The sequence below is a fragment of the Natrix helvetica genome (genome assembly GCF_964273705.1).
Source record: "Natrix helvetica genome assembly, chromosome: 4".
Lineage (NCBI taxonomy): Eukaryota > Metazoa > Chordata > Lepidosauria > Squamata > Natricidae > Natrix > Natrix helvetica.
The window spans coordinates 167,332,120-167,354,939 of NC_138550.1; the positions used below are offsets into that span (position 1 = coordinate 167,332,120).

A 22,820-nucleotide genomic window follows, 5' to 3' on the forward strand; every position below is an offset into this window, starting at 1 on the left:
GCTCTGCCCTTCTCTTCCCTTCCTTCCCTCCCTTCCATATTTTCTCTTCTCTTCTCTTCTCTTCTCTTCTCTTCTCTTCTCTTCTCTTCTCTTCTCTTCTCTTCTCTTCTCTGCTCTTCTCTTCTCTTCTTCTTCTCTTCTCTTCTCTGCTCTGCTCTGCCTTCTCTTCCCTTCCCTTCCCTCCACTCCATATTTTCTCTTCTCTTCTCTTCTCTTCTCTTCTCTTCTCTTCTCTTCTCTTCTCTTCTCTTCTCTTCTCTTCTCTTCTCTTCTCTTCCTTCTCTTTTCTTCCCTCCCTTCCCCTCCATTCCATATTTTCTCTTCTCTTCTCTTCTCTTCTCTTCTCTTCTCTTCTCTTCTCTTCTCTTCTCTTCTCTTCTCTTCTCTTCTCTTCTCTTCTCTTTTCTTCCCTCCCTTCCCCTCCATTCCATATTTTCTCTTCTCTTCTCTTCTCTTCTCTTCTCTTCTCTTCTCTTCTCTTCTCTTCTCTTCTCTTCTCTTATCTTATCTTATCTTATCTTATCTTCTCTGCCCAACCCTTCCTTCCCTTCCCTTTCCTCCATTCCCTTCCTATTCCATATTTTCTCTTCTCTTCTCTTCTCTTCTCTTCTTCTCTATCTTCTCTTCTCTTCTCTCTTTCTTCTCTTCTCTTCTCTTCTCCTCTCTTCCCTTCCCTCCCTTCCCTTCCCTTCCATATTTTCTCTTCCCTTCCCTTCCCTTCCCTTCCCTTCTATTCCATTCCATTCTATTCAATTTTCTCTTTATTACTCTATTCTATTCTATTCTATATCATTCTATTCTATTCTATTCTATTCTATTCTATTCTATTCTATTCTATTCTATTCTATTCTATTCTATTCTATTCTATTTCTATTCTATTCTATTTTCTATTCTATTCTATTTCTATTCTATTCCATTCTTCTTTTTGTTTATTCTATTCTGTTCTCTTCTATTCTTCTCTTTCTCTTCTCTTCCCTTCTCTCCTCTCCTCTTCTTTTCCCTCCTCTCCTCTCCTCTCCATTTCCATATTGTAGGGTTAGAAAAATTTGATTTGATTGAAACTCTGTTCAACTTCACGTGCATTGCATTTGCCCTTTCCCATACATACAGTACTGTGGAGGAAGGCAAACAGGCATTTACAGTATTCTAAGAGGGCCTACATCAGTGGTGGGTTGCAGGCGGTATGCCCCAGTACGGGTGTACCAGACCCTGCCCGGAGCACTGGGTACCATTTCGGTATGGTGCTCCGGAGGGCCCACCCGCTGCCCGAGCTTCTTACCTGTCCTTTAAAGCCTTTTGCACTTCTGCGCATGTGCATGGCGCATAAAGCCCCTGCGAGATGCTCCCCCGAGCAGCTTTAGCATCACGGAGTCTTGCGGCGACATCGCTGGAAGGTACGATGCATGCATGCGCGCCGCACACCTTCATGTGGAGGACTCCGGGCCCCATTGCAACCGGTACGGGACCCACCACTGGCCTACATGGTTATAAATTCTGCAAAATGTTTGAGCTGTAAAGAAGAGGGGGGGGGGAGGAATTAGAAAGTCCTATCAACTTTTCCAAGCAGCTTCTTTAATTTTATTCCTTTTATTTTCCTTGTTTTCTTTTTCTTGTAATATGCATAAACAAGAGAAAACAATACACTGGAGACCTTAATATTGTATTAAGTACAAAGCTTAAAATAGAAACCTTTTATTATATAACAAAATAATTTAATGTACCGGGCAGTTGTTTATCCATGCTACACTTAACTCGAGATGTACAATTGAAGCAAACTTACGGTTATTAACATTTTAGAAACCATAGTTAATGTGGATGTCATTTTTTTCCCTTTCCACTATACCCGAAAAATAAAGGGCATTACTTGCATCTTATAATACAATAAAATATTTCTTTTAAACAATACCAACGCAGCCACCAACTCAACTGTTTTAACAAAATAACAGAATTCGATGGGGCCTTGGAGGTCTTCTAGTCCAACCCCTGCTGAAGCATGAAACCCTATACTATTTCAGACCAATGGCTTTCCAGTTGCTTTTTAAAAAGCCTGCAGTGTTGTAGCACCCACAACTTATGAAGACAAGTCATCCCAAAAATGTACAGTTCTCTGGTCAGGAAATTACTCCTTAGTTTTAGGTTAGGGAAAATTTCTCCTCAATTCCAAGTTTTCTTCTCTCCTTAATGAGTTTCTATTTGTTGCTTCTTGTCCTGCCTTCAGGTGCCTTGGAGAATAGTTTGACTCCCTCTTCTTTGTGGCAACCCCTGAGATATTGGAAGACTGCTATCATGTCTCACCTAGTCCTTCTTTCTCTTAAGCTAGACATACCCAGTTCCTGCACCGTTCTTCATATGTTTTAGTCTCCAGTCCCCTAATCATCTTGGTTGCTCTTCTCTGCACTCTTTCTAGAGTCTCCACATCTTTTTTATATCGTGGTGACCAAAACTGGATGAAGTATCCCAAGCATGGTCATACCAAGCCTTTATAAAGTAGTACTGACACTTGTGAACTTTTTCCTGACAGTTAGAACAATTAATCAGTGGAACAGCTTGCCTCCAGAAGTTGTGAATGCCCCAACACTGGAAGTCTTTAAGAAGATGTTGGATAGCCATCTGTCTGAAATGGTATAGGGTTTCCTGCCTAGGCAGAGGGTTGGACTAGAAGACCTCCAAGGTCCCTTCCAACTCTACTATTGTATTGTATTGTAACTTTATTCTATCCTTCTGTTGATGCAGCCTAGGACTGTGTTAGCTTTTTTGGCTGTCGCCGCACACATGTAATAATAATAAATTTGGATTTATTAGTCGCTCCCTTTCCAAGTAGGACTCGGGGCGGCGTACAATGGAGCATATAACATAAAAATATATAACAACACCAAACGTACATACATACACAACACGCATACATACACGGAGGAGGAAACAAATTACATCAATAGACAGTTAAAAATCTACTTTAAAATACCCCAATTGTAAAAACCCAATAAAATTAATATTTAAGAACCATTTAAAAAACAGTTTGGAGGAATGGGAAAATTACGATTGCGATTGAGCCAGGCCAGATAATTGAAAGAGGTGGGTCTTCAGCTGTACACGGAAGGAGCGGAGATCGGAAGTAATCCTGATGTCACGGGGGAGGTCATTCCATAGGGCTGGGCCCATCACAGAGAAGGCTCTGCTCCTGGGTGTCGCCCCCCGGCACTGTTTGGCGGACGGCACCCGGAGAAGTCCCTCTCTGTGTGAGCGAATTGGTCGTAGGGATGTGTGGGGCAGGATGCGATCCTGCATATAACTAGGCCCTGTGCCATGGAGCGCTTTAAAGATCATAATCAAAACCTTGAAACGCACTCGGTAGACCACAGGCAGCCAGTGCAGCTCGCGCAGGAGAGGTGTTACAGGGGAGTATCTAGTCCTCCCCATAATCACCCGCGCGGCCGCGTTCTGGACCAACTGTAGTCTCCGAGTGCATCTCAAGGGAAGCCCCATGTAGAGAGCATTGCAGTAATCCAGGCGAGACGTCACTAGCGCATGGGTGACTGTGCGTAGGGCATCCCGGTCCAATAAGGGGCGCAATTGGCGCATCAGGCGAACCTGATGGAACGCCCCCCTTGCCACGGCTGTTACATGGTTATCCATGGACAGCCGGGTATCTAGGAGGACGCCCAAATTGCGCACCTGTTCCATGGGGGCTAGTTGGACGCCCCCGATGGCCAGAGATGGAAGCACCTGGTTGAACCGGGAGGCCGGAAGCCACAGCCACTCCGTCTTGGAAGGGTTGAGTTTTAGTCGGTTGCCATCCATCCAGACCCGTACGGCCTCCAGACACCGGGACATCATTTCGATGGCCTCATTGGGGTGGTTCGGAGTGGAAATGTATAGCTGAGTATCATCAGCATACAGATGGTATCCCACTCCAAAACCACGGATGGTCTCGCCCAGCGGTTTCATATATGTGTTGAACAGGAGAGGCGAGAGTACCGATCCCTGTGGCACTCCACATGTGAGTGGCCTCCGGGTCGAACTCTGCTCCCCTGTCAACACACGTTGCGTCCGACCAGAGAGGTAGGAGCCAAACCACCGTAAAACGGTGCCTCTGACTCCCAGCCCCTCTAGCCGGTGCAACAGGATACCATGGTCGATGGTATCGAACGCCGCCGAGAGATCTAATAGGACCAGGATAGAGGAACAACCCCTATCTCTGGCCCTCCAGAGATCATCGACCAATGCGACCAAGGCCGTCTCCGTGCTGTGCCCGGGTCGGAAGCCGGACTGGCGCGGGTCTAGATAATCATTTTCCTCCAGGTGACGTGGGAACTGCTGTGCTACCACACTCTCTACAACCTTCGCTAAAAAAGGAAGGTTGGAGACTGGACGATAATTGACTAGGTCCGTTGGGTCCAGGGAAGGCTTCTTGAGCAGGGGCCTCACCACCGCCTCTTTCAAGGCGGCCGGTAGAGACCCCTCACCCAACGAGGCGTTCACCAGGCCCAGGAACCAGTCGCGCGTAACCTCCCAGGATGCCAGTACAAGCCAGGAGGGACACGGGTCCAATAAACATGTGGTGGGTCGCAGACGTCCACGCAACCTGTCCAAATCCTCGATGGCAACCGAGTCAAACTCCTCCCAAAGCGGTCCCTCAAGACTCGCAACGGGCGTCTCTACTGAACCACTGAAAGGGGTCCATCCCATCCGGATTTGAGCGACTTTGTCCTGTAGATAATTCCCAAACTCCTCTGCTCTGCCCTGTAGAGGGGCTTCCCGTGGTCTCTCAAACAAGAGGGAACGGGTCACCCGAAACAGGGCGGCAGGGCGGTTATCTGCAGACGCAATAAGAGCGGCACAATGTTGACGTTTGGCCGCTCTTAATGCCACAAGGTACGTCTTCAAATAGGCTCGTGCCTGTGCTCGGTCAAATTCGGAGCGGGAGGATCTCCAACGACTCTCTAGGCGTCTCTTGTGGCGTTTCATCACCCTTAGCTCCTCGGTGAACCAAGGTGCCAGGGTGGTTCTTCGCCGCAGGAGAGGCCGCAAAGGCGCCACCCGGTCTAGGGCCCCGGTAGCCGCACTATTCCATGCGACTACCAGGTCCTCTACTCGGGGGCGGGTCAGGTCCACAGGGGGTGGCCCAAGTTCCGTCTGGAACCTATCCGGTTCCATCAGGCGCTTGGGGCGGAACCATCTAATACCTTCCGGTTCCGCCTCCTCGCGGCGGGGGGTGGCACCAGGGAAGTCCAGCCGGAGAAGTGAGTGATCCGACCATGACAGGGGAATAGTGTCTAGATCCCCTATTCCCAGATCACTCGTCCACTGGCCAGAGACAAAAACAAGGTCCAGGGTGTGGCCTCCCTCGTGAGTAGGGCCCTGAATTAACTGGGTCAGGTCCATGGCTGTCATGGAAGCCATGAACTCCCGAACCCCCTCAGACGCTTCTCCCATCGACGGCAGATTAAAGTCCCCCATCACTAAAAGTTTGGGGGTCTCAACCGCCACCGATGAGATCAGCTCAAGGAGTTCGGGCAGGGCCGCTGAAGTATAGCGAGGAGCCAGGTATACTATCAGCAGGCCCAACTGCCTCCCTGGGCCCCATCTCACGACGAGGGACTCACACCCGGATGTCTGTGGCACAGTGAACTCTCTCGGCTCCAAGTCTTCCCGGATAATCACTGCCACCCCACTAAATATGTGGCTCATATTTAAGTGATTGTCCACTAGGACACCAAAATCCCCCTCACAGCTACTGTTATTGAGAGTTGACCATCCCAAAATCAAGGAAAAAAGTTCTGATAATCTTACAGGTTAGAAATGGGATGATCCTGAGTTCTTCTCCCACTCTAAGTATGAAGCCAACCAGTAGACCTTAGTCCAGTTATATTCTCTCAGCCCTAGGACCAAGGCAATGACAAACCACTTCTAAAAAGGTTTGCCCATAAACTGGATTTGTTCAGGGGGTCTCCCAGAAGTGAACACAACTAAATGAAAAAAAAAAGCTATTCTAATTCACTCATAAAAAACTAGTTTATGGTAAAAATTGTGACTGATTGTACCATCTTTCTTTCTTTCTTTCTTTCTTTCTTTCTTTCTTTCTTTCTTTCTTTCTTTCTTTCTTTCTTTCTTTCTTTCTTCCTTCCTTCCTTCCTTCCTTCCTTCCTCCCCCCTTCTCTCTCTCTCTCTCTCTTTCAGTTTCTGTTGTGGCCACCAGTGGCCAGTGGAGCTGGCAGCAGATCCAGATAGTGAGGAGGTTGGGGAGGAACGTGGGCCAGTCCTGGAGTCTGGAGAAGGCTCTGATGAGGGCTCTGTGTTGGAGGCAGAGAGGGGGCCAGAGCTGCCAGTTATCAGCTGCCTTCAGAGTCAGACATCAGTGAGGCAGGTGAACAGCTGGATCCTATTCCCAGTGTGCACATACACAGAATTGTGAGATGAAGGGAACAGCTAAAGAACAGGGGTCGTCTTGGGAGTAAGGCCATAGGTGGATGATGAATGGCCCCTCCCAGAGGGAATAAAAGAGGAGCGAAAGGAAGGTGGAGTTTGCAGGAGACAATTAGTTCACTTCATTGGTTCGTGACTCTCCGAGGCTTCTTGCCAAGTTTTGCAGATATCGGCCTGTCAGATCTCCAAGCCAGATAAGGTCTGTGACTGTAAATCCTCCCTTGAAAGACTTTGCTGGATGTGAATAAGCAGAATTCAGTCAATAAAATGGGTTTTTGTCAGGACAAGGAGTTTGCTTCATACTCTTGGGAAGCCTCAGTCAGAACACTTTCTGTCTCTCTCTTTCCTCCTCCTCCTCCTCCTCCTCCTCCTCCTCCTCCTCCTCCTCCTCCTCCTCCTCCTCCTCCTCCTCCTCCTCCTCCTCCTCCTCCTCCTCCTCCTCCTCCTTCTCCAAAATCCCATCCCCTTCTAGCACTGATGATATTACCTAGTTGGGTCATGAAACATCTGCAACCAACCAACCAAGGACTCCACAATTCAACCCTGAGCTACAAATAGTCTCATCCTATCAATGTCATAGTGATAGTGTACCAGTATGATACAGCCTGAGAAGTTGAGCCCCTTTAAGCTAGGTTTACTCATCAGTAAATATGCATCCATCACTCGAAGAGGACCAAGGAGAATGGTCTCCTCTGGAGAAACTTCCATAACTGAGCAGTGGCATTTAGCAGATCTGAGATCTATTACTTCCAGCTTCAGCATTTTCCAAGGCAACACAAGGTTTTGCTTTATTTTTCTTAATCAATCAATTAATAATAATAATAATAATAATAATAATAATAATAATAATAATAACTCCGCCATTGCCGGTCCCAAGCCCGGATGAGAAAGGAGGAGGGTTGGGGTCAGGTTGGCAACCTGGCCCCATAAAAAAAACTTGCCAACCCATACAACATGGTGAAAGAAACAAATAAAAATTCTATACTGCATCGGTCGTCGCGTGGGTTAACAAGGGCCGCGGCGGATGTTGAGGTCCCTGGGCATCCGTCGACAAGTGGGCTACAAGTGGACCAGCCAACAAAATGACAGAAATATAGTGCAGATGAAAATCGTGCCATAATGGCCTGTTATTACAACTCAGAGCCAAAAAAAGAGGCTATTTAAAGCGAATGTATGATTTATGGAAACAACAATATCCAGATTCAAATGTTAGTGGACAACGACTAGCAGATCAAAGGCGATTTATTATACGAAATAAAGTGTTTAGCGAAGTTGAACTTGAGGAAATTCAGGCAAATTGCAAAAAAACAACAACATCACAAGAGGAAATAAGTGATACTCATGACACAACTAAAGAAATCATAGGAGAACTCTCAGAGGAAGCTGCCGGAGAGGAAATAAAAACACTACCACCAGAACTAGTTACCATTGAACCAACTGATGAACCAACTCAAAAACAAAATGAACTGAAGGACAAGATCATGGAGCATTTTCTGGCTAGGGAGGAAAGGCAACGTTTACCATCATTAAAAACTGTCCTAAGAAAGTTTTGGGTCCTATCATGAAAATGGTTAATGCAGTGCTTTCAACAATTGAATCGGGATCCATCTTGGAAACAAATCAGTTAATGTACAGTGCAGCTGTAATAGTCACTAATGAACTAGGCATTAAAATCAAAGTACCTAATCACACAATGGAAAAAGCATCAAAGCCAAAGTGGAAAATCCGATTAGAACAAAAAGTCAAAAAATTAAGGGCAGATGCTAGCAACTTGAAGAACATGCGTGAGCAACGGCTTAAAAACAACAAAATTATAGATCAGCTAATCAGAAGGTATAGATTGGATACAAGAAACATCAATGAAGCTGTAGAGATTGTAAAACAGCAGATAACAGCAACAGCTAGGAAAATTGAAAGATATGAGGCACGAATCATCCAGTATAAACAAAATCAGCAATTTCGATCAGACCAACGGCGTTTTTATCAAAGTCTTAATGTGAATGGTGGCACCAAAAGTCAAAAACCAGAAAAGCAGGCCACAGTTGAATTCTGGAAAGAATTGTGGGAAAATGCAAAGGACTACAATAAGGAAGCAAAGTGGATACATGACTTTGAAGAAAGCATTGGTAATAAACAAATGCAAGTATTAGAAATAACAACTGAGATGGTCAAGAATCGAGTAAAAAAAGTAAAGAATTGGACATCACCTGGAAATGACCAATTACATGGTTTCTGGCTCAAATATCTGACCAGTTTACATGCAATGTTGGCCAGGCAACTGAATGAAATTTTACAAAATGGTCAAATTGATGAATGGTTGACAACTGGAAAAACATACTTGATTCAGAAAGATGCAACTAAAGGAACAATACCTGAAAACTACAGACCAATAACATGCTTGCCAACAACCTTTAAATTACTCACAGGCATTATTGCAGATAACATTATGGATTATTTGGAAACAAACAACATCTTGCCAGTAGAGCAAAAAGGCAACAAAAGAAGGAGTAGGGGCACAAAAGATCAGCTCCTAATTGATAAAATGATATTAGAAAATTGTAAGAAAAGAAAAACGAACTTGAATATGGTCTGGATTGATTATAAAAAAGCATTCGACTCATTGCCACATAGTTGGATCATAAAATGCTTAGAAACAACTGGCATTAGTAAAAATATTACATCCTTCACTGAAAAGGCGATGAAACAATGGAGAACTGAGTTGGCAGTAGGGAATGAGAACTACGGAATGGTCAATATCAAGCGAGGAATTTTCCAGGGTGATTCACTTTCACCTCTTCTCTTCATCATCGCAATGATCCCACTATCAGTAATCTTAAAAAAAATGAAATTAGGCTACCAAACAGCCAAAGAAGCTGAAAAAATTTCACATTTATTATATATGGATGATTTGAAACTCTATGGAAAGTCAGAAATAGAAATCCAATCACTGACAAACACAGTCCGAATATTCAGCACCGATATTTCAATGCAGTTTGGCATGGAAAAATGCGCCACTGTATCCATAAAAAGGGGCAAAATCACTACATGTGAGGGAATTGAAATGCCCAATGGCCAACTAATTAAATGCAATGAAAAGGAAGCCTACAAATACTTAGGCATTTTGCAGTTGGATAACATCAAACATGGAGAAGTAAAAACTATTGTCAGGAGAGAGTACACCAACAGAGTTAGGAAAATTTTGAAATCTAAATTAAACGGTGGAAATACAATCAAGGCCATAAATACCTGGGCAATACCAGTTATAAGATACACAGCTGGTATAGTTAACTGGACACAAACTGATTTGGACATTTTGGACCGAAAAACCAGGAAACTAATGACAATGCACTACAGTTTACATCCACGTGGTGACACTGATAGACTATACCTGCCCCGAAAATCAGGTGGCAGAGGATTATTACAAGTGAAGCAAATAGTTGAAGAAGAAAAACATGCACTGGCTGATTATTTAAAAGAAAGTCAAGAACATCTATTAATCGAAGTAAAGAACAAAAATTTATTGAAGGCCCAACAGACGAAACAAGAATACAGAAAAGATACGATAAAATCAAGAATGGAGAGTTGGCAGAACAAAGCATTACATGGTCAATTTCTGGAAAAAATAAAAGATAAAGTGGACAGTAAAAAAACTTGGTTATGGTTAACAACAGGTACATTAAAGAAAGAAACAGAGTCACTAATCCTGGCTGCGCAAGAACAAGCTATCCGAACAAATGCCATTAAGGCCAAAATCGAAAAATCCTCTGATGATGCGAAATGCAGACTCTGCAAAGAAGTTGATGAAACTGTTGACCACATACTCAGCTGCTGTAAAAAAATCGCGCAGACTGACTATAAAATGCGGCACAATTCAGTGGCACAAATGATCCACTGGAATTTGTGCAAAAATTATAATATTAAAACAGCAACAAACTGGTGGGAACATAAGCCTGAAAAAGTCATCGAGAGTCAGATGGTCAAGATCTTGTGGGATTTTCGCATACAACGGATAAAATACTGGCGCATAATACACCAGACATCACACTGGTTGAGAAAAATAAGGTTACAATCATAGACATCGCAATACCAGGTGATAGCAGGGTCGCCGAGAAGGAATATGAAAAAATCACGAAATACCAGGACTTAAAAATCGAAATCCAACGATTATGGCACAAACCAGCAGTGGTAATTCCAGTGGTAATCGGCACACTGGGTGCTATTCCAAAAGCACTGGAATTACATTTAAAACAGTTAAAAATTGACAAAATCACCATCAGTCAAATGCAAAAGGCTGCACTGCTTGGATCTGCACACATATTACGAAAATACGTTACGACGTCCTAGGCCCCTGGGTGGGGCCCGACTAGTAATTAATGCCAAATCCGGCGAAACAACTGGCCGCTGTGATACACTTCTGTTGATGCAATAATAATAATAATAATAATAATAATAATAATAATAATAATAATAATAATAATAATAATAATAATAATAATAATAATAATAATAATAATGTCACTCGACCACTTGATCAGCGGGTGCAACAAAATTTCACAAACTGACTACCTACAACGCCATGACTGCGTTGCTAAGATTATTCATGGAAATTGTGCCAAAAGTTTGGATTTGAGTACAGGAAAAACCACTGGGACCATCAGGTTGAGAAGGTTTTAGAGAATGAGAAAGGCAAAGTCTTGTGGGACTTCAGAATCCAGACTGACAGGCACTTGGCCTACAACACACCTGACATAACAATAATAGAAAAGAAAAAAGTTTGGTTCATTGACATTGCAATACCTGGTGATGCACGAATTGAAGATAAACAGCAAGAAAAAATCACAAAATACCGGGATTTGCAAATTGAGGTTGAGCGACTGTGGAAAAAGAAATCATGTTTTGTCCCGATTGTAATTGGAGCCCTTGGAGCAATGCCTAAAGGACTACCTCACTATTTGGAAATTCTAAATTTACCTGACTTGAACATTCTGACTCTACAAAAAACCACCCTACTTGGAACAACTTATATCCTCCGACGTTACCTTAACAGTTCCTAGGTCCTAGGTTAGGACTCGAGCTGTTGAGCTACCAACCAGCCCCAAAGGCTGTGAATCTCACCAAAGATTAACCACATAATAATAATAATGCAATAACGAAGTTGAAACTGTTTCACATTTAATATGTGAATGAAGCAAAATCGCACAAACTGATTACAAAGCTAGAGATGACTGAGTTGCTAAATTAATCCACTGGTCATTATGTAAAAAATATAATTTACCTGTATCCAGAAAGTCATGGGAACATAAAGTGGAAAAAATTATCGAAAATGAGAAGGTGAAGATCTTGTGGGACTTTTGAATACAAACAGATTGTCATTTGGAGCACAACACGCCAGAGACCACGGTTGTAGAGGGCTGAAATGTACAGTTTATTGATATCGTTGTTCCTGGAGATGCCAGAGTCGAAGAAAAAGAATTAGAAAAAAATCATGAAATATCGCGACCTGGCCATCAAAACTACACGGCTATGGATGAAGCATGTAACAGGGATACCCATTGTCATCGGGGCACTTGGCACCATGGCCAAGAATTTTACAAGATGCACCCACAAATTGCAGCTTCCTGCAATATCATCAGCGGAACTGCAAAAACCTGTGCTACTCGGAACATCTTACATTCTAAGAAGGTACTTGGTTGATACCTAGGAGGTTGGCAGCAAACCGTATCAACCGTTAGCACCAGTCACTGGTATTTGTAATGCATTTTTGAATGTTCAGTTGGCCGAGTTTCATATTTAATGAATGAAGTAAATAAAGTATAATAATAATAATAATAATAATAATAATAATAATAATAATAATAATAATAATAATAATAATAATAATAATAATAATAATAATAATTCCAGTGGTAATCGGCACACTGGGTGCTATTCCAAAAGCACTGGAATTACATTTAAAACAGTTAAAAATTGACAAAATCACCATCAGTCAAATGCAAAAGGCTGCACTGCTTGGATCTGCACACATATTACGAAAATACGTTATGACGTCCTAGGCCCCTGGGTGGGGCCCGACTAGTAATCAATGCCAAATCCGGCGAAACAACTGGCCGCTGTGATACAATCGTATAATAATAATAATAATAATAATAATAATAATAATAATAATAATAATAATAATAATAATAATAATAATAATAATAATACTTTATTGTCAGTGTGCACAACAGATGTACAATGAGGTTGGTTGAGCTCCTTCAGTGCACATACCCCCAATCCAATACAGGTGACAGTGAAGACAAAAAATCCCAACCCAGAGGTGGGTTCCTACCAATTCGGCCCGGTTCAGCCAGGTTCGGATGAACCGTTAGTGGTATGGTGGTCTGGATCATTGGAACTGGTAGCGACCCAGGCCTGCCACGCCCCTGAATCGGTTCCCCAGTTGCCACTGTTGCCCCTGCCATCTTGTTTTTAGTTGTGCGCATGCGCAGAACAATTTTAATTGAACTGCACATGCCCGTGCCCCTGAGCAAACCAGTAGTAAAGCCAGCCACAACCCACCCCTGCCCTAACCCAATAAATCATATTAACCAACACCCAGTCCTATTGCACTAGTGTGAACATGTTACACATCACACCGGCCGTGCAAGTCCATCCTACTACGTGCTTATGATGTTATTTTGCATTCAGGAGTCTGACAGCCCATGGATCAAAAACGTTCTTCAGCCAGTTGACAGCTGGGCTATGCTTCTATATCTCCTTCCCGATGGTAGGAGGGTAAAGAAGGGCCGTCCAGGGTGTGAGTTGTTCCTGAGGATTTTCCTCACTCTTCTAAAGCGGCGAGCCCTAGAGATCTTCTAGGGCTTTCTTTTGGGTCTTTGGCCTGCTGCACTTTCTATTATTCCGCTATGCATTTTCTATTGTTGGAAAATGGGAGGGGGGATTGTACGGGGTCAGATGATATGTAGCCATGACAAAATTCTTTCTAGAAAGCCAAGGTCATCCTTTGTCTTGGCACCTCTGCACCTGACCAGAACTGGATGGGTGGAAGCTGCGAGCATGGCAGTGGGAGATTGGACCATGTGATGATGGACTTGTGGGTGTGGGGGCAAGATCTTGAACTTTCAAGTGGGTGGGGAAAACCGGGAAGCTTTCAGATTCAGGTTTTCCCAAATGTGCCAACATGGTTTTCTTGGAAAAGAGAGCCATGAAATTGGAACTTTGAGCAACACTTTGGCCTGGACTCCGATTTACTTTTGGATGCTATTTGGAACCCTGACACAATCCTTATCAAAAGTATGAGCCAGCCTATTTTCATCAAATTGGTATAAAATGAGTGAGGAACGTGTCTTAACGCCCCCAGGTCAGAAAAGACCAGAAATATTCTGAGATACCTCATTTTCTGGAAGGGCAAAGCTGTGGTGTTAAGTCCCCATGCGTTAGAGGAAGCCACAATTGAAGAGATAGCTGTCACCTTTTCCAGGTGTAAATAATGCTGGTATAATTTTCCACATCCCCAGGTTGCTGGTGTGTTCTGACCTCTTCAAAACGCTGGAATTGCAGCTGTTTCTGTGGAAACTGACATGAATTGAAGCATGTTCTTGGGAATTATTTGAAGATTGTGAACGAAGGCAGCCTAGCGCAACGGTGTTCGAACATTGGCAACTTTAAGACATGCAGACTTCAACTCCCAGAATTCCCCAGAAGTCCACACGTCTTAATGTTGCTAAAGTTGAGAAACACGACTCCAAAAAATTACCTTCCGCCTTGAAATGAGCACAGGTACCAAAATGCAAAGCTTCGCTTGTTGAGTAATTTAAATGACAATTCCCCTTTGAACCTCTTGGTGGCAGCCTTGGTGCAGAAATGACTCACCCTTGTTCTGATTTCTTTTAAGAGGAGGGTTAAGGGTGAGGGTGAGGATTATTACGATGTTTGCTTTTGTTTTTAAATTAGATACCAAACAGCTACAAAGTTTTTGAGCACAGGAAGAGCATGCTGAAGCCTTATGTCACAATTTAAAGGATGAACTTTGGAGTAGCTGCCATTTATAGGCTAATCTATTTATGGCTCCTTCCCTCTATGACTGCTAGTTCACCACCATCTAAAATTTGGATTCAGAGGTTACAAAGAGGGGAGAGAAAGGGACAAAAATCGTAAAGCCTTTATTTTTCTTTTCTCAATATATCTTGAACGTGAAGGGGAAACACCTCCCATGCCAGAAGTGGTTTAGAAATGTGAATTCACTTGAATTTGCTGAGTGGCTAAGACGCTGAGCTTGTCGATCAGAAAGCTCGGCAGTTCAGCAGTTCGAATCCCTAGCACCGTGTAACGGAGTGAGCTCCCGTTACTTATCCCAGCTTCTGCCAACCTAGCAGTTCGAAAGCACGTAAAAAAATATGTAGGAAAAATAGGAACTCCCTTTGGTGGGAAGGTAACAGCGTTCCATGCGCCTTCGGCATTTACTCATGCCGGCCACATGACCCCAGAGATGTCTTCGGACAGTGCTGGCTCTTCGGCTTTGAAACAGATATGAGCACCGCCCCCTAGAGTCAGAAACGACTAGCACATATGTGCAAGGAGAACCTTTACCTTTATCTTATAATGCACATTCTAATAATCATATCAAAAAGGGAGTGGGGTTTGGAGAGAGGAAGAGGAGAAGGAGGAGGATAACTGAGGGGTTCTTGGTGCCCTCTGAGCTTGGTGGGTTTCTTGCAGACATTTCATTACCAAACTATGTAGCATCATCAGTGCTAGAAGAGGAAGAAGAGGAAGAGGAAAGGATGGTGTCTCCTTGGTGTTCTCTGAGCTTTGTGGTTTTGTTGCAGATGTTTCATTACCAAACTAGATAGCATCATCAGTGCAGGAGGAGTGAAGTCCTTGGTGCTCTCTGAGTTGATTGTTTTCTTGCAGATGTTTCATTGCCAAACTAGGTAACATCATTAACGCTGGTTTAGCACTAATGAAATTACCTAGTTTGGGTGATGCAACATCTGGAAGAAAACAGCCAAGCTCAGAGCACACCCAGCTCAACCCCAGAGCTTCAAATATTCTTCTTTATTACTTTTAATTAAAGATTTCCTGACTGCATCAGTCTGGAGAAATGTGACGCAGGAATGGAGGACCTCGTGAGACCTTTTGAAAGGAGGAATAAAATAAAGAATTAAAATAAAGAATGGATAATTAATTAATTAGCCCTACCATCAAGATCTCAGAAGTGAGAGTATAGCTTTATATATTGCACCGATGAGACCACTCTTGGAATATTGCATGCAATTCTGGTCACCATGATACAATAAAACAAAAAGCACTCTAGAAAGAGTGCAGAGAACAGCAACAAAGACGATAAAGAAGCTGGACGCTAAATTGCACAATGAACAATTAAGGCAGGGGTGTCCAAACTTGGGAACTTTAAGACTTGTGGACTTCAACTCCCAGAGTTCCCAAGTTTGGACATCCCTGGATTAAGGGAACTCAATGTCTTTCGCCTAATGAAGAGAAGGCTTAGAAGAGACTTGATAACCATCTTTCAATATTTGAAGGACTGTGAGAAGAAAGAATGGGGGGAAGCTGGTCAAAGGGAGATCCAACCTGGAAATAAGGAAGAATTTCCTGATGGTGAGAATCACCATCAATGGAATGGATTGCCTTCAGAAGTTATGGGTGCTCCATCACAGGAGCTTTTTAAGAAGAGATTGTCTGAATTGGTATAGTTGTCAACCCTGAAGCTGGTCTGTCTGAGGCCATTTTGAGACTTCAGTGCTGCCACACTGGAGCTGAGGGATAGGGAAGGGGGGGGAGAATAGAGATAGTTGGGGTATTATAAAGATAAAGGTAAAGGTTCCCTTCGCACATATGTGCTAGTCATTCCTGGCTCTAAGGGCCGGTGCTCATCTCCGTTTCAAAGCCGAAGAGCCAGCGCTGTCCGAAGACGTCTCTATGGTCATGTGGCCATCATGACTAAATGCCGAAGGCACACGGAATGCTGTTCTCTTCCCACCAAAGGTGGTTCCTATTTTTCTACTTGCATTTTTTACATGCTTTCGAACTATTAGGTTGTCAGAAGCTGGGACAAGTCAGGGGAGCTCACTCCGTTACGCTGCGCTAGGGATTCGAACCACCAAACTGCTGACCTTTCTGATCGACAAGCTCAGCATCTTAGCCACTGAGCCACCGCGTCCCTCGGGTGTATTATAGTCAAAACAAAATACTTTCTCTTGGAAACCAAGGACATTCCTGCAGGTGTTCAGAAGGAGGGGCCTGACATCACTTAGCAACTGGACTGTATCCTGATTGGACCATGTGATCAGTTGTTTTGGGAAAGTGTTACTTTTAATTAAGTGAAAACTCTGGGAATGTTCAGAGTTGGTTTCACCAGCCTGTGCCAATATGACATATCCAATAAACTTATTCTTTGAGGAATCTCTCTTATACAATTATACAATAGCAGAGTTGGAAGGGACCTTGGTGGTCTTCTAGTCCAACCCCTTGCCTAGGCAGGAAACCCTACACTACTTCAGACAAATGGCTATCCAACATCTTCTTAAAGACTTCCAGTGTTGGGGCTTTCACAACTTCTGGAGGCAAGCTGTTCCACTGATTAATTGTTCGAACTCTCAGGAAATTTCTCCTCAGTTCTAAGTTGCTTCTCTCCTTGATTAGTTTCCACCCATTGCTTCTTGTTCTACCCTCAGGTGCTTTGGAGAATAACTTGACTCCCTCTTCTTTGTGGCAACCCCTGAGATATTGGAAGATTGCTTTCCTGTCTCCCCTAGTCCTTCTTTTCATTAAACTAGACATGCTCAGTTCCTGCAACCGTTCTTCGTATGTTTTAGTCTCCAGTCCCCTAATCATCTTTGTTGCTCTTCTCTGCACTCTTTCTAGAGTCTCCAGATATTTTCTACATCATGGTGACCAAAACTGGATGCAGGATTCCAAGTGTGGCCTTACCAAGGCATTATAAAGTGGCATTAACACTTCACGTGATCTTGATTCTATCCCTCTGTTGATGCAGCCTAGAACTGTGTTGGCGTTTTTGGCAGCTGCTGCACACGGCTGGCTCATATTTGAATGGTTGTCCACTTGGACTCCAAGATCCCTTTCACAGTTACTACTATTGAGCAAGGTACCACCTATACCAGCGATGGCGAACCTTTTTTGGCTCGCGTGCCATAAGTGGGGGGAGCGCGGGGGGGATCGTGTGTGGGCGTGCTGCACCCATAATGCAACGCGCCCCCCAGTGCCATGCGTGCACCACGCGCCCAATTTTGCATGGTTTTTTTGCCCTCCCCAGGCTCCAGAGGCTTTATAGGAGCCTGGGGAGGGCGAAAAGAGCCTCCCCCGGCCCCCGGAGGCTTCAGGGAACGTCCGGAGGCTTCCCTGAAGCCTTCGGAACACTTAAAACCACCCTCCGAGCAACCCGGAAGTGACTTCCGGGTTGCTCGGATGGTCGTTTTAAGAGCTCTGAAGGCTTCAGGGAAGCCTTGGGACGGTCCCTGAACAGGCACGAGACGTGCGTCTCGATCGCTCGGGCTCGGATCGCCTCCGCCGCGTGGCGCCTCGGGCCCGGCGTCCTTGTACCGCTCCGCCCAGCCTCTGCGCACTCGCCAGCCGCCTCGATCCCTTGCGCCGCTCCGCCCAGACTCTACACACTCACCAGCCGCCTTGATCCCTTGCGCCGCTCCGCCCAGCCTCTGCGCACTCGCCAGCCGCCTCAATCCCTTGCGCCGCTCCGCCCAGCCTCTGCGCGCTCGCCCGGCCTTCACATCGCTGCCGCCACCACCCGGATGGGCTCGGCCGAAGGGAAGTCCGTCAGGCATCGCCGCCGCGGAGGCCTGACGGACTTCCCTTCGGCCGAGCCCGTCCTGGCGGCGGTGGTGGCAGTGGCGGCAGCGATGTGAAGGCTGGGCGGAGCAGCGCAAGGGATCGAGGCGGCTGGCGAGTGCGCAGAGGCTGGGCGGAGCGGTACAAGGACGCCGGGCCCGAGGCGCCGCGCGGCGGAGGCGATCCGAGCCCGGGCGATCGAGACGCACGTCTCGTGCCTGTTCAGGGACCGTCCCGAGGCTTCCCTGAAGCCTTCAGAGATCTTAAAACGACCATCCGAGTCACCCGGAAGTCGCGCCACCCTCGACTCCTCCTCCTCCTCCTCCTCTAGCCGTGCCACGCCAGGCAGGCCGCGCAGCCGCCTCGATCCCAGCCTTAGGCGGCGCCGCGCCACGCTCAATAGTCGCAACTCAGCTGCCTGCCGCTTTTCCCCTCCTTTGTCTCCCAGCCGGGGCGGCCTGCCGCCGAGTTGCGACTATTGCCGCCGCTGCTACCGCCGTTCACAGGACCCGCCTCTCACCCTCTTCCTCCAGTCGGCAGGCTCCGATTCATTTGCTGCCTGCCAGGCCCTGGCGCCGCGTTCGGGCCGGAGGGGGAAAGGAGGAGAAGGAGAAGGAGGACAACAAAGCCCCCTTCGCTTCCCCCCCCCCTTTCGGCTTAATCCTTGCGACGCCCACGCAAAGCCCCGAGGGGACGGATTCCTGTGCGGGACACATGGCAGGAAGGCCATAGAGTCCCCCCTCCCTCAGCCGTCCAGACAGTCCCTGAAGCCTTTGGAACGCTTAAAATGACGCTCCGAGTAACCCGGAAGTCACTTCCGGCTTGCTCGGAGGGTGGTTTTAAGCATTCCAAAGGTTTCAGGGACGGTCCCTGAAGCCTCCAGGGGGGCGGGGGAGGCTCTTTTCGCACTCCCCAGGCTCCTATAAAGCCTCTGGAGCCTGGGGAAAGTGAAAAATAGCTTTTAAAAAGGTGAACTCAGCTGGCCAGCGCGCGCATGCGCTCTGGCCAGCTGACAGGGCAGAGCCTCGCGTGCCCTGACAAATGGCTCCGCGTGCCACTTCCGGCACGCGTGCCATAGGTTCGCCATCATGGACCTATACTGTATCTGTGCATTTTGTTTTTCTTGCCTAAATGTAGAACCTTACTCAACCTGCTTCAGAGTTTTGTTTGATGTGGGTATGTTACTTGGAACCCTGATAATAGTATTTTCTACTTGAGCAGAGGGGTGGGAATGTCCCTTGAAGTCTGATAATTCCGTGATATTATGAAAATTGTGGAAATCATGGTACAGATTCCCTTTATTTAAAAATAAATAAATCAGATAACCTTTGTAAGCTGACTGTTGTCGATAAAATATAAAGTATACGGTCTCTAGCTCAAGCAAGGGTTTTTAACGTGTAAGAAAATAAGAGAGCTGGAAGTCCCAAAGGTTATTTTTTTTCAAGAGGAAACTGGACTTTCTGTTTTTTTCTTTGAAGGTGTTTTGTTTCTCATCCAAGAAACTTTTTCAGAACTGAAGACGCTTCTTGGAATGAGAAGTGAAACATCTTCAAAGAAAGAACAGAAAGTCCAGTTGCCTCTTGAAAAAGCATCTTTTGGGACAACCATGACCTGGAGGACTGAGAATCTCCATAAAAAGAGATGGAAGGGACCTTGGAGGTCTTCTAGTCCAAACTCTTGATCAAGCAGAAGACCATATACAAGGGTTAGACTAAAACCAGGATGGCGAACCTATGGCACGGGTGCCACAGGTGGCATCCGGAGCCATTTGTCAGGGCACGCGAGGTGCTGCCCTGTCAGCTGGCCAGCATGCATGCGCGCACTGGCCAGCTGAGTTCAGCCTTTTTAAAAGTCATTTTTGCCCTCCCCAGGCGCCAGAGGCTTTATAGGAGCCTGGGGAGGGCGAAAACAGCCTCCACTGTCCCCCCAGAGGCCCTCCGGAGGCTTCTGGAGCTTCCCTGAAGCCTCCAGAGCACAAAAAAACGGCCCTATAGGCAAAGCAGAAGTTTGGGAACGGACTTCCGGTTTGCTCGTAGGGCCAGTTTTAGCACTCCTGAGGCTTCAGGGAAGCCTCTTGAAGGTCCCTGAAGCCTCCAGAGGACCTCCGGGGAGACAGGGGGCCTGTTATTGCCCTCCCCAGACTCCTATAAAGACTTTGGAGCCTGGGGAGGGTGAAAAAAGCATGCAAAAAATGGGGGGGAAGCACCTCTCATGCGAGCATGTGCACTGCGGCTGGGGTCACATGTTGCATTATGGGTGCGGCATGCCCACGCATGACCCCCCTATGCTCCCTCCCTTATGGCACACGAGCCAAAAAAGGTTTGCCATTGCTGGACTAGAAGATCTCAGGGATCCTTTCCAACCCTGTTATTCTATGTTCTAGATCAGCGGTGTGAAACTCATGGCCTGTGGGCTGGATACATCATGTGGTGGCTCCCCCCCCCACAACTACTTTGTTGCTAGTTGCAAAGTCATGGCTGACCCATCACAACCCCATGGACCATGTTCTGCCAGGCCTTTCTTCCTCTACCATCCTCTGGAGTCCATTTAAGCTCATGCCTACTTCTTCATTGATTCCATTCAGCCACCTCATTCTCTGTTGTCCCCTTCTTCTCTTGCCCTCAAATTGTTCCCAGCTTTAGGCTCTTCTCTAGGGAGTCCTTCCTTCTCATTAGGTGGCCAAAGTCTTTGAGTTTCCTCTTCAGGATCTGGCCTTCTAAAGAGCAGTCAGAGTTGATCTCCTCCAAGACTGACTGGTTGGATGGCCTTGCAGTCCAAAGGACTCGCAGGAATCTTCTCCAGCACCATAGTCCAAAGGCCTCCATTCTTTGATGCTCAGTCTTTCTTATGGTCCAACTTTCACAGCCATCCATTGCAACTGGGAAAACCAGACCCTTGACTATACACACTTTTGTTGGCAGGGTGATGTCTCTGCTTTTTAGTATGCTGTCTAGATTTGCCATAGCTTTCCTCCCCAGGAGCAAGCCTCTTTTAATTTCTTGGCTGCAAGTCAAGGTGATCTTGGAGCCCAGGAAAATAAAATCTGTCACTTCCTCCATTTCTTCCCCATCCATTTGCCCTACCTGATTTGGCAAAGGGGAAAAAGTCCCTATCCATCACGTGACACCTCTGTGTCGACGCGAGTTTGACACCCCTGTTCTAGACACTTGAAAGTAGCTCTCTCTAGACTTTGGGAGAACCATGAGCTGGGTGATTAAGAACCTCAATAGACATTTAGCTAAATGGAAGTGAATAGTATGGACCCATTTTGCGGCTGGATCATGTCTGAAGCACCATGAAGATTTTTTTCCCCACTCTTGGAAAAAACTGGATTGGTGAGATCCAGCTGGATAATGGAACATCTGGTCTTTTCTATCACAATGTGTCCCAAACATTTTGTATATTCTGATGTTGGGCTGTTGAGTTCGGGCCAATTCCCTGAAGAGGAAAGTGTGGCCTGTGAAGATTTTTTTCTTGGCGCTCAAATCTTCACAATGCAGGAATCGCCGGGAAACCAATCCAGGACATTTTAAAAGAGATGTGGCTTAGCACCGCTCTGAATTATGGATTGGATTCAACCTAGTTCCACCCCCACCCCCAAGAACTTCTTCCAAACCTGTGCAAAGCATTGAATGGGGTGGTTTTATTTTGCAAATAAATGTGAATAAACTACTTTGGTGCAGTTTTTCAAACTGTCGCTTGTTGAAATGGGCAACTAGAGAAATCAATCAATCAATCTCAACCAATCTCAATGGATCAATTCCAAATGCCTCTGTAATTTTTCTCTTCTCTCTCTCTCTCTCTCTCTCTCTCTGTATGTTTGTTTGTTTATTTATAAAATTTTTAGGCCATCTGTGGGCTAACCCAGGGCCTGGCAGCTGGCAGTTCAAACCGCCCTTTTATTGCTCCAAATTTCCCCAAACGCTCCCATGTTTCTGACAAGTCCCAGAGCAAAGTGATAACACATCCACACCTCAAGCAACCTCTGGCGGCAAATAGTCCAGCCCAATGTTTGTGAGCACCACGGTTGCAAAGCAAGAAATCCAGCAGAATGCAAGGAATCCAGGAAAGTTTAAATGTTGTCACTCAACACTCCAGGAATTCAGCATTTGTTCTCAACAAATGCCCCTCCCCAAAGCGTCTCCTTAAGGCTCATTCCCCAGGTGTGCCTTATGAAGAGGGGCGGGGCTCCTGAGTTGTCGGGTCAGTCTATGCTGTTTTCGCCTTTTCTCCACTCTCCATGCTCTTGGATCAGGAGGGGGTGGTCCTTGCTCACTGCCTGAGCTCTGTCTCTCCTGTTCACTGCTTAGCTTCTCTTGGTAATCCCATCCCCCTTCCTCCCTGCCTGTAAGGTGTCCCAATCCTGAAAGGCCCTGGCCTCACTGGGCCTGCTCCTCCCCATTTTCCTCCCAAGCCAACAAAGCCGCCCCCTTGATCTCCATCTGCTCCAGTTCTGGTTCCAGTCTTCCTCCACAGATTCAGGCTCTGACGGGGCATGACACCATCCATCTTATTCAAGGTAATTGTGGGCAGCTCACTATGATAAAAGATTTAAAAAAAACTAGATAAGCTAA

At 45.8% G+C, this 22,820-nt stretch overlaps 1 long non-coding RNA gene across 1 annotated transcript in view; it reads right to left on the bottom strand.

Annotated features, from left to right (window-relative positions):
* The window catches only part of LOC309391060, a 658,099-nt gene that overhangs the window by 320,974 nt on the left and 314,305 nt on the right, over positions 1–22,820 (bottom strand). Inside the window, exon 2 of the long non-coding RNA XR_014175219.1 lies at positions 13,439–13,513. This is a non-coding gene — a long non-coding RNA (uncharacterized lncRNA). The remainder of the gene's footprint in view (positions 1–13,438; positions 13,514–22,820) is intronic.